This window comes from Copadichromis virginalis, unplaced genomic scaffold, assembly GCF_057382275.1.
Source record: "Copadichromis virginalis isolate Kocher_CV1m ecotype Utaka unplaced genomic scaffold, C_Virginalis_male_GT1.1 unmapped_scaffold_1, whole genome shotgun sequence".
Lineage (NCBI taxonomy): Eukaryota > Metazoa > Chordata > Actinopteri > Cichliformes > Cichlidae > Copadichromis > Copadichromis virginalis.
The window spans coordinates 4,161,724-4,174,243 of record NW_028188589.1 but is presented as its reverse complement, the minus strand read 5'-3'; positions in this window follow the sequence as shown (position 1 = coordinate 4,174,243).

The window sequence follows — 12,520 nt, the reverse complement described above, 5'->3', positions numbered from 1 at the left end:
GATCACAGCCAACCACCGGCAGTCTGAAATGGAATGAAGCCCATTGACAGCCAGCAGGTCTAAACAGGAACGCACCCATTTGTATGTGTGGCAATGATGTGGCTGCAGCTGACACAGGATTGGTTCAAACTAAACATCAGACACATTTCACAGAGTTCACAAATAAACTCACGTTTTTATTTTTGAAGATGATCATAAAGTAGAATTTATGGTCCAGTAGAAACAGCAGGAGGTTTGAGCCCTTCTGATGGCAAGGCAAGGCAAGTTTATTTGTATAGCACAATTCAACAACAAGGTGATTCAAAGTGCTTTACAGAGACATTAGAAACAAAAACAAATAAAAAGCATGATTTAAAATTGATTAAAACAAGCAAACAAACTAACTAATTAACAAACAAACAAACAAACAAAACAGTATATAAAATCAAAACAGATCAGAACAGTAGATAAAATCAGTAGTTAAATGTAAGTTTTGAAATTTAAGCTTAAAGTGTGGATTTGGTGCTTTATTCAAATGCAGCTGAGAACAGGTGAGTCTTCAACCTGGATTTAAATAAACTGAGTGTTTCAGCTGATCTGAGGCTTTCTGGGAGTTTGTTCCAGATATAAGGAGCATAAAAGCTGAATGCAGCTTCTCCGTGTCTGGTTCTGACTCTGGGAACTGATAAAAGACCGGATCCAGATGACCTGAGGGATCTGGAAGGTTCATACTGGGTCAGGAGGTCACTGATGTATTTTGGTCCTAAACCATTCAGAGCTTTATAGACCAGCATCAGAACTTTAAAGTCTATCCTCTGACGGACAGGCAGCCAGTGTAAAGACCTCAGAGCTGGACTGATGTGGTCCACTTTTTTGGTCTTAGTGAGGACTCGAGCAGCAGAGTTCTGAATGAGCTGTAGTTGTCTGACTGATTTTTTAGGTAGACCTGTAAAGATGCTGTTACAGTAATCAAGCCTACTAAAGATGAATGCATGGACTAGTTTTTCCAGGTCCTGTTGAGACATCAGATCTTTTATCCTTGATATATTCTTGAGGCGATAGTAAGCTGATTTTGTTATTGTCTTAATGTGTTTTTCTAAGTTTAGGTCTGCATCCATCACTACACCCACATGTCTCGCCTGGTTTGTGGTTTTTAGATGTATAGATTGAAGTTCTCTGGTGACCTGTAATCGTTTTTCTTTGGCGCCAAAGACTATTACCTCAGTTTTGTTTTTGTTTAGCTGGAGAAAATTGTACGGGGCCTTGGTCTCCTGGTGACATTGTGATATATATTTGTGTGTCATCTGCATAGCTACGACAGTTTATTTTGTTGTTCTTTATAATCTGTGCCAGTGGGAGCATGTAAATGTTAAACAGAAAGGGTCCCAAGATGGAACCTTGGGGAACTCCACATGTGATACTTGTCTGCTCAGATGTGAAGTTACCTATTGATACAAAGTATTTCCTGTTTTCTAAGTATGTTTTGAACCAGTTTAGTACAGTTCCTGAAAGACCTGTCCAGTTCTCCAGTCGTTTGAGTAATATGTTGTGGTCAACTGTATCAAATGCTGCACTGAGATCCAGTAAGACTAGGACTGACATTTTTCCACTGTCTGTATTCAGACATATGTCATTAAACAGCAGAAACAGGATTTGGAGGAAGATGTTAATAGATTAGAAAGAATTGTACACTGTGAATCAATGCAAGTCTTTCTATATAGACAGATCTGTAATAATCCCCCAGGTAAGTTCCTCTGGGACAGTCACAGATAGAGACACCAATTCTGACATCCTCTGAAAGCCTGACTTTGAATTTTCATCACTCGTCATGCACACAGATGTTAATTCTACATATTCCTGGTACTGAACTCTAAATCAATATGAAGAAAATGCTCCTGCTAATCTGCATCTATGTTGATATCAAATCATTTTCCAGCACATGGATAAATCTCTATAAATCTTTCAGTCTGATCAGAATGGGCTCAGTGTTGTTATTGCAGCTCCCTGATGTTTGAAAAGCTAAATGTCCATTTTAAAGTGCTCGTGTGTAGGATTGTGTTTCCTTCCTTTGTGCAGTTCTTACAGTAAACATGTTTGAATGTTTCCTGTTCCCCTGATGCTTCTTCCTGTTGGATAAAATTGGTTTGAATAACATGTTCTTATAGGTTTCAATGAACTTCAAACTGTGATCCACTTACAAAACTGTCTCATTTTATTGGAACGATCCACATTTGCATCCATTCACGGTACATTTGACATCTGAACACGTTTGTACACATGATGAAAGGACAGATGGTGTTTGTGTGTCCTTCTTAAACTTAGTGTGGATGTTTCATCATGTAGAACTACTTAGAACTGTCAGGGTTCCTGGGTCGGTGACCCAGTATTTTCAGTTCACGTTCACTGTTTATCTACTGCCTTTTCCACTTCCTGTTTTATTGTGTTAGCCTTGGTCTGTGTGCATTATGTTCAGTCCTCTTCCCATTATCATTAGTTCATTATGTTCAGCTGTGTACTCACCGGTCTCTCATTATCATCATTATCACCAGTCTGTGTATTTAAGCCCTCTGTTCTACCCATTCAGTGTCGGGTCATTGATGATGTACGCCTGATGTCTATGTCGTCTGTATGTTCAGTCAGTCAGTCAGTCAGTCCTTTGGTCATTCATTCATTCATTCATTCAGTCAGCCAGCCATTTCCTCCCTCTGTACTGTTTGCTCGCTCCTTCGGCAATAAACATCCACCTTCACCTACCTGCCTGTGAGTCCAGCGTTTGGGTCCTCCTTCTCTCATCCACGACACTACCTCTGACACAATGACCCGACCACGCGTTGTGGACCCAGCGGACTCGGACCTTTTCGAGCGGCAGGACGTAGCGCTCTCCATTTGGGCGGAGAAGCTCAGGTGGAAACAGCGGCTCTTCTCAGAGAGGGAGCACGTCTTTGAGGGGACTCGCCTGGCTCTGGGCGGGCCTCGGAGACGCCGCGGTCCTCCACCTGCTGCCTCACCTGCATCGGAGCATTCGCCGCGGAGAGTGGGCGTCACAGGCCAGGCTTCGGCCGCTCGCTCTTCCGCTGCTCCGCTCCTCGCTCGCCCACCAGCCATTTTACTCACCGGACCTTCAACCTCGCCATGGCACGGTGGCTCCGCCTCCCACCTCGGCTCAATGGAGGCTCCCGTGCCAGAGGCTCGGCTGTGTACCCCGCCCACTGCCTCTTCCCGGAGAAAGCGGCGCACACGTCGCCATAACAAGGACTATTTCCAGCAACTCCCGATGGTGAGCTCCAGTGACTGTTTTTCGCACTCACCATCTGATTATTCACTTAAAACACACAATAGACTCTTTTCTGATTCATGGGATGTTTCCCTCCTAGAGGATGAAGTGGACTGGGAAGATTTTTTCTGCTCTGCTCCCCCAAAGACTGTTCAGTCAAAGACTGTAAATAGTGGTGGCAGAAGGACCAGAATAAATCCAGATAGACCTGTCGGTATCACTCGCCCAGTCATCATTTCCACTCCTGTCAGTCAGCCGACACCCACACCTGTGCCCGCACCCAGGACGAGGGCAGCTGTGACCCCGTATACCTCCACACCCACCTCTGTTCCTCGGGTGGGGGTGACTGGTGTCCAGTAGTGATGGGCAGATGAAGCCTCATGAAGCACTGATGCTTTTCATCCAATTGGTTCACCCCAACGCGAAGCTTCTTGAAGCTTCATTTGCTCTAGCAGGACACCTACTGGACGTAAAAATATTAGTTGGCATGAATTTGAAGAGTGTGGCATTTTGCACACAGCCTGTAAATGTCAACAACAAAAGGAGTGTGTAAAACACCTATAGTGTAGTGATGCAGTGTACTGTGTATATTTATACTGGCAGTGTGGAAAATGATTATTTGCGGCAAAGTTCGAACCGCTTCATGAACCAGTCACGTGGTACAGCCGGGCAGCGAGGCTTCGGACGTCATCATTTTCAGCTCCTCCCATAAATGAAGCAAGCCTCGATACGCGCTTCGCGGAAACGCCCCCTCCATTACTCGACACACGCTTCGAAGCCCCGATACAGAACGTCACATCACTAGTGTCCAGCCACCTCCCGTGCCTGTCCCAGCACCTAGGCTGAGGGCGGCCAGGATCCGGCCTGACCCCCCTAGAGACTCAGCTGAGGCTCTCCAGCCAGTGCCCTCACGCTCTGGAAGCACGGAAGAGCCAATCAGTCCACCACTTCATCCACCACCTGATCCAGCCTTTCACGCACTAGCTTTATCCCTGGTTAGGCTGGCTGAAGTGTCCCCTGCTCAGGCACCAGCTTTACTAGCCCAGGCTGTAGCTTTATCTCCCTGTCTAGCCCAGTCTGTAGCTCAGCCATCAGCCACACCAACCTCAGCTCCGTCGTCAGCCACGCCTGCCTCTGTTCCTCCCTTAGCATCTCCACTCCAGTCAGTTCCCTCACCTGCTGTTCAGCTTTCCCTCCAGTCAGTTCCCTCACCTGCTGTTCAGCTTTCCCTTCAGTCAGTTCACTCACCTGCTGTCCAGTCTCCTGCTGCCCTCCAGTCAGTTCACTCACCTCTAGTCCAGTCACCTCCTGTAGCTCAGTCCCCTCCTGTACTCCAGTCACCTCCTGTAGCTCAGTCCCCTCCTGTCCTCCAGTCACCTCCTGTAGCTCAGTCCCCTGTCCAGTCAGTCCAGTCTGCTCCTGTCCCCCAGTCACCTCCTGTAGCTCAGTCCCCTGTCCAGTCAGTCCAGTCGCCTCCTGTTTCCCAGTCGCCTGTCCACCATCCTGTTCGGTTCCCGGACCTGCAGCCACAGCACCCAGAGCCAGCTGTGAGCTCTCCTGCTTCTCAGCCAGGGGTTTCCGCACCCGCTGGCCCGGCCTGTCTCCAGCCAGAGGCTTCAACTTCGCCTGGTCAGGCCTCTGCCTCAGCTGCACCCACGCCTGGTCAGGCCTCTGCCTCAGCTGCACCCACGCCCGGCCTCTGCCTCAGCTGCACCCACGCCCGGCCCGGCCTCTGCATCGCCTTCAACGTCGCCTGGTCTGGCGTCGGCCTCTGCTTCTGCTCCGCCTGGTCCGGCTCCAGCCTCAGAGCCTCCGTCCTCGTCTGGCCCAGCCTCAGAGTCTTCGTCCTCGTCTGGCCCAGCCTCGACTTTGGCTTTTGTTTCACCTGCTGCAGCTCCAGCCTGTGCTTCGCCTGGTCCGGCCCCGTCGTCGCCTGGGCCGGCCCCGTCGTCACCTGGGCCGGCCTCGTCTGGTCCTGTGCCCACCGGGCCGTGGCCAGCACGCCTAACACTGGAGAGCCGCCGCTGCCTTCCACGCGGTCGGCCCCCTGAACTGCTCCGTCGTCTCCTTCGCCGCCGCCGTTGCCTTCCGCACGGTCGGTCCACCGGAACAGTCTCGTCTCGACCGCCGCAGCCACCTACCGGACCGGCTCAGTGGTCGCTGCTGCCTTCCACGTGGCCACCCACCTGAACTGTCTCTGTGTGGACTCCGTCCCTCCGTCCTGGGCCCCCTCCGCCCGCCCTGTTCTGGTTCTTTTTCTTTTGGCCGTCGGGTGCCGGCCTTTGAAGGGGGGGGTACTGTCAGGGTTCCTGGGTCGGTGACCCAGTATTTTCAGTTCACGTTCACTGTTTATCTACTGCCTGTTCCACTTCCTGTTTTATTGTGTTAGCCTTGGTCTGTGTGCATTATGTTCAGTCCTCTTCCCATTATCATTAGTTCATTATGTTCAGCTGTGTACTCACCGTTCTCTCATTATCATCATTATCACCAGTCTGTGTATTTAAGCCCTCTGTTCTACCCATTCAGTGTCGGGTCATTGATGATGTACGTCTGATGTCTATGTCGTCTGTATGTTCAGTCAGTCAGTCAGTCAGTCAGTCCTTTGGTCATTCATTCAGTCAGCCAGCCATTTCCTCCCTCTGTACTGTTTGCTCGCTCCTTCGGCAATAAACATCCACCTTCACCTACCTGCCTGTGAGTCCAGCGTTTGGGTCCTCCTTCTCTCATCCACGACACTACCTCTGACAAGAACAAAGTCTTTGGAACATTTGGAGAACACGTTTAGGAAAGTAACATCCTGGTAGAACATGTTCTTAAAGCAGAGCAGAGCTGCAACATGACTGTGAGGATTCAGAAGAATAAAGTCAGAATACTTTATTATTATGAAGACTAAAGTGCACCTTAATGCTGCCGATGAACACACATGTTCTTTGTGAAAGCATGTGTGAGCACAGCTGACGTGCACCACACTGACCCCACTCGCCCCATTTCTTCATCCACTTCTTGCTCTTGTGCTTGAAATGAGACGCAGCAAAAGTCAGAGGCTCTAAAATCCACAAAAAGGGGGCTCGTTAGATCAGGATACTGGATGTGATCCATAGAAAACATGGATAATACACCACTTTATTTGAAGCATCTGTAGCACTGCCTCAGTTCTGGATGTTTCCACAGACTCCTCTGTGCACCTAAAGGAAAGGTCAAAGGTCAGCAGCACATGTAGTTGGGACAATTCTTCAGTCGCACAAACTACACAATCATTTTCCTCCAATGACGACTTTTCACTTGCAGAAATGGTCCTGTGTGATTTCCAGGCTGGGATATAAAAACTAGTTCCTAATGGCAGCGACTCACTCAGTAAACATGTGTTTCCTTCACCAACCTCACACACAGATCCAATAAGATCAGGAAGTGGGCAGTATAGTACAATATGTGTTATTCTGTGCTGCACTGCCCAAACTAAAGATCTGCTGAAGTGTTGGAAATGATCCAGATGTTTATTTTGGACGATACAGCAGAAGATCAGACATGAAAGTGGAGATAACACAGAAGACCTGCAGCAAAGGTCAGAGGTCAGACTGGGCCCCTGGATTCAACAATGAGCCAATGATCATCAAGCAGTGACTAAAGCAGAGCCCTGACGTTCTGACATTCATCACACAGTCAGAACAAATGTCTGCTGATGACTTCATCTCATGAAACGACTGATAGATGTCAGTTCATTGATCAGCTGAGCTGCTGATCTTCATCGTCACAGAAACATTCAGCTTGTTTCAATCAGTAAATAACTCCCACTACTCCCAGTTTGAACTGTTCCCACTCAAAATGCTGTGAGAACAATGATCATTGTAGAACTTCACAAACATCACGTGTTGTTTTCCACATGTAAGATCAGCAAACACACAGAAACTTCCTGTTGCCACACACGGCCTCTAAAATCTCTTCCACGCTTTCTGTCTGAAGTCCACTCTCTGTGTCGGATCCACAGGAAACAACAAGATCTTATTAACATGGTTTTCAATGTGTCTCCTTCCAAAAAGTCCAACCAATGAACAAATGTGTGTATTTGTGGAGGCCGAACAAAAGCATGACACATTTCTCTGTTTCTATAAACTGGAGTCAAACACAAACATGAAGAGTTTCACTGACAGACTCCAAAATGCCCCCACAGTGGATCAAAGGGAAATCCTACAGTGTGGCCAGAGACTCTTAATGGCTCCAACATCAACACATCCACAATGTTGGATCCAGTTCTGCCTCACAGAGTTACTAAGACACACCCTCTGCAGCATCACAACAGCTCCACCTGCTTCACCTGCCTCCTCAGCATCTGTACACCTGAAGAGAAAAGAAAGGCTCCAACAGCTCAAATCTACAAAGGATTCATGAAGTTTCATCCAACAATAACATGTTTGCCTTCCACAGTGTGCTGTTAGACACCACTGTACCTCTGCCATTTCAAAAAGAGCAGCTTGGGAACATTTTGGCTCCAAACACTTTGTGTTTAAGTTCTTTGTTTTCTTTGTGAAGCCGACAACATCTGGAGCTTTGTGACTCATAGAAACATCATTTTGTTCTTTAGATGACAGCAGATTGGGACTGAATAATCAATCACTATCAAACCAATAAAGACAAACATGCTGATTTTACAGGAACTTTGTTGGAGAAGCTGCAAAGACATGAAACTGGTGGAGATCCCAAACCAGTTGATAGTGCTGGTTATTCCAAATAAAGCTGTTTCCCTTTGAGATGAAATGACTTTCTGTCCTGATATATAATAAAGATGTTGTTGTTTTTGAGCCCCTGTATTAAAAGTAGTTTAAAGTCAGCTTGAGTTTGATGTCTTTATGTCAAAGCTGCTCATGATGTTGAGCTGCTGATGGAATAAAAACAATATAAAAGCATGTAGTCCAAACTTAAATGTAGCCTGTTGTTAGCTGAGGTCCACACACAGTGTTTGACAGTGTAAAGTGTGTGAAAGGGCTGCTGGTGGAGCTCACTAGGATGAGCAGGTGACCACGAGGTGGAGAGCAGCTGGCCTGGCTTTGACCCGGGCCACGCCCCCTTTCTCTCTGCTTTGCTGTCACTTATCTTCACTGCTCTGTCCAATAAAGCTGAAAAAGACCCCGAATCAAAGAAATCTGCTGCAGCCTCTGAAATGTCTTCTGTTTCCTTCCCGACGGCTTTTTCACCGTCAGCCCATCAGACAGTCCAGCAGCATTTATGATGATGTCATGATGTTGAAGAGGCTGCTACGGTGGCCTCCCATGACCCCCAGCCTCATCACAGCTGAGATGCAGACATTTGAAAACATTCAGCAGACAACTGAATAACAGTCCAACACAACAGTCTGTGTGCAGACACACACTGACCTTTCATAGAGTCAAACACAGCTGGTTGAGTCATTTCTCTGTGAGTCTAAAGTGAATCTAGTATTTGAAAGTCCACTTCCTGTATTTGTTGTTGAAGACTTCTTCAGCTTCTTCTCAAGGACATCAGCTGCTTGTTTGGCAGCAGAGGCAGTTAAGAAGCTTCCTGAAAAACACTGAACAGTGAGTTCACTGTGGCATATGACAGATTCAGCTTTCTGTGTGCAAACGTGTCTGTGTCGACCTTTCAAATGCTGTTGAATCCAAAACATCAGCGGCTCCTCGGCTGCTCACTTCATGCACTTCTGTCTGTGTGGCAGTCCAATGACATCACAGCTGTTTCCAGCCCCAGTGTCTCAGGACTGGACACCTTTAAACATGTCGAGGATCAAACAGCGTCCAGCTAAACACACATGAAACTATCAGAGCTGACAATCATTCCAATAACATCTAATGGTTCATGTATGTAGACACAGGACTACAAGGAAATGGCTCTCAGCATCTGGCTGTGGGAACACATGAGTCCCTGTTTGTGTTCAGATTGTGTGCATGTTTTAGACGTGTGTCACATGTAGAAACACAACAATCCCACAATGACACACAGATGTGTTTGACACAGCTGTGCAGCTGTAAGTTGTTTCTAATGATTCATTGAAGCTCTTCTAACATTCTGGAGACGATCAGTACATGAATCTGTTCAACACGACAACAATTTGACTTCAGTGTGAACGTTTGCATTAAATAACCTTCTTCATCCAGCTGACAGCATCTTCATCCTATGATGTGAACAGTTCCTCCTGTTGATGACAAACCTCTGACAGGATCTGCTTGAGGAGCTTTTTCATGTGCAGCTCTCTGAGCTCAGGGCTGAGCTGCTGTTTCATCTTTAAGAGCTGCTGCCTCCTCGCCGGACTTGTTCTCCTCTTCTTCTCCTAATGACACCATTTCTGCTTCATATTAAATTCAATAAAGATGCTGACATGTATCTGTAGCAACAACATCATTGAATCTAGAACAACTGGAGCCAAACCAGTGGCTCTGCTGGGATCACTGGTGAGCCAACACTTCCTTGTTGATGCAGATTTCAGGGCTTCCTTTTGCTCCTCCGTTATAACTGTTCTCTCTTCTCAACACATGATGACACAAAGGAATCAGCAGTGACAAAGATGATGCTGAAGAGAAGCACACACTTCACACATATAACAGAGCAGTGCAGTTACACACACCTCTGCTCGACATCAGGCCTCAAACAAAGACACAAAACACTAACTTGACTCTAAACAGAAGAAACGAGCAGCTGTTTCTGTTCTGTGCTTATTTATATTTGACACACATGCTTCTCTTTGTGCAAACACACATCGCACTATAAGGGTAACCTCGCACACAATGATTGGACAGCACAGTGATGATGCTGGGAGATCCTATACGCAGCAACACAGAAACACTGAGAACTTTAAACAATGATGGAAAGTGTTATAAATGACTTGTTGGCCTCTGATCTGTCACAAACAGCTGAAACGTGTCTCTCATGAGTCACATGAAGGTTTTTGACAGAAAGGACAAAAAGTAGCTGCAGTCAGTTTGTGTCATTTTTATATTTATTCATCTGGGAGAAAAATCTGAGGGACATTAAAATGTGTTTTCAACAGAGACAAGAACATGAATATAACAGAACAGGTAAATGAACATGTTTCAAGTAAACAGCTGGACTGATCAGGTCCAAACACAGAGTGATAAACTTGTCAAACAGCTGTCATATCTTTATATAGAAGCTCTTTATAAATGCTGCTCACTGCAGTCTGTTTACTAATAATGTCAAAGTGTTAGAAACACAGAAACATCAGAATGGTCTTTGTTCACAGAAACCTGTCTGGGATCCTTTGTTGTTCTTTTGATGCAGAGTTACATTATAAATATAAAGAGTTATTTCAGAGTCTCATCAGTTTTCCTGCATGTCTTTATTTAACACATCAGCAGGGCTGAAGCTCTCATGTTAAACACACACTGATCTATGGACACGTTCATGTGTTTCTAACAGAACCAGGCTGTTATCAGCCTGCACTAACATTATGTCACACACACTGAATGTAACAGTGACAGTTTACATCATCACACAATCAGCTGTGATTGTTTCACTGTCATCAAACGAGTCAACAGGAAGTAGAATCAATAGAAACCAATCATTGACTGACAGCATGTCTGATGGAAATAAGTGCAGATTATGTATGAAGTCTAACTGCACACAGTAACTGTGTTACAATAAGGACTTAACAGCGCCCTCTGCTGGAGTGTTTCAGTACTGCGTTAACTACAATACACCACCTCCTCCTCACACCACCTGCTACAGCTCTACTCTTCTATGACTACAGTCATCCACAGCACTGATGTGAGGTCACATGGTTCATATGTAAGGAGCACAGCTGACCTCAGGTCAGTTTAATGACTGTGAGCAGCAGCTGTGTTATTGTCACTGTGACAGGGAGACACTCTCAGACACAGCGCTCATGTCAGCTTGTTCTCATGCAGGAGGATCAGGAGCTCCATGTTTGTCTTTCTGTTTGAATCATGATGTGTTTGTGCCATCAGAGTCTGTCATGAGTACTCAGGGTTTCACAGCAGCTCTTCTGGATGCTGACGAGGACTCCAACCTCATGTTTCACCTCTCTGAGCTTCTGATGTCTGTGAACACTCGTGTTTCTTCTCTGGGCTCATCTGGACAAAAACACCTTTCTGTGTTTGGCTGCAGCCTCATTCTGACTGACAGGAAGTGTGTTATCCATGAGCTGCACTTCTGTGAGGAAGTTTCCTGCTGTGTTTCCTGTCTGTGGACAAACACGAGTGTTCCAGCTGAGGACTTGGTTCCTTCCACCTGTCCATACAGGACATCACGCTGTCTGCAGCTCTGTAAATGCAGCTCCAGGTCCTTCCACGTGCTGCTCTGTATTTGTGCAGTTTGTAGTGTGTCCTGGGAAACGTAGCACACATGGTGTTCTTCTGCTGTTTCCTCCTTTCACTGAGTGTGAAACACTGACGCTGTGCTGTTGTTCACAGAGGGGAGCTGATTCTAGCTGCAGCTGGACTCTGTCATCTAACTGAATGTGTTGGTGCTGATCACGGGGCTCTGAGGGGGGAGCAGCAGGAGGACTCTGGATGCTGACGTCAGTGTATCTGTGGAAGCTCCCACAGCGTGTCTGTCATTCAATATTGTGCTGTATATTGTATCTATGCAAAGATGAACAGACTGTGTGTTCACTGGTCTCTGTGCTGCAGCTCTGATGTCATCATCACTCCCTCCTCCACCCTCAGCAGTCCCAGCATGCTGCTGTGGTGCACCCCACCCTCACTCTACACCTGAGCCACAGACCACACCCTCCACCTCAATATACACCACAGTTTTCTCTGCTGTGGAAATGAGATCAGGAGGAAATCATCATTATTATTATTTAATAAACGCTCACATTAATGTGGGCTTATTTGTTTCATATTAGAAACATTAGTTGAGTGTTTTTAGTATAAAATGGTCAAAGTCCCTCTTTTTGCTCCTCCCCTCACCTGTGGATGGACGGTGCTGTTACCGTGGTGACAGCTTGGATGTGTTTCAGTCCTGCCTGGTTATCAATGCTGGAATCTTTCACATTTATTACAGGTAATAACTCTGATTTTTCTGTGTATTATGAACCAAATGTATCCTGATACACACAGAGATGGATGAGCAGAGGTTGTTTTTGCAGTTTATGTAGTTACTATGGACTTAATGCATACATATTATTAAAATTAGGGCTATAACAGTTGTATTGATGTATAGCAACTTGAAATGCTCCCACAAATGGCTCCACAGCATGTAAAAATATAACAAAAGCTCTGGCGGACTTGGTTCTGTGGTCAGTCTTAAAGGGTGAAG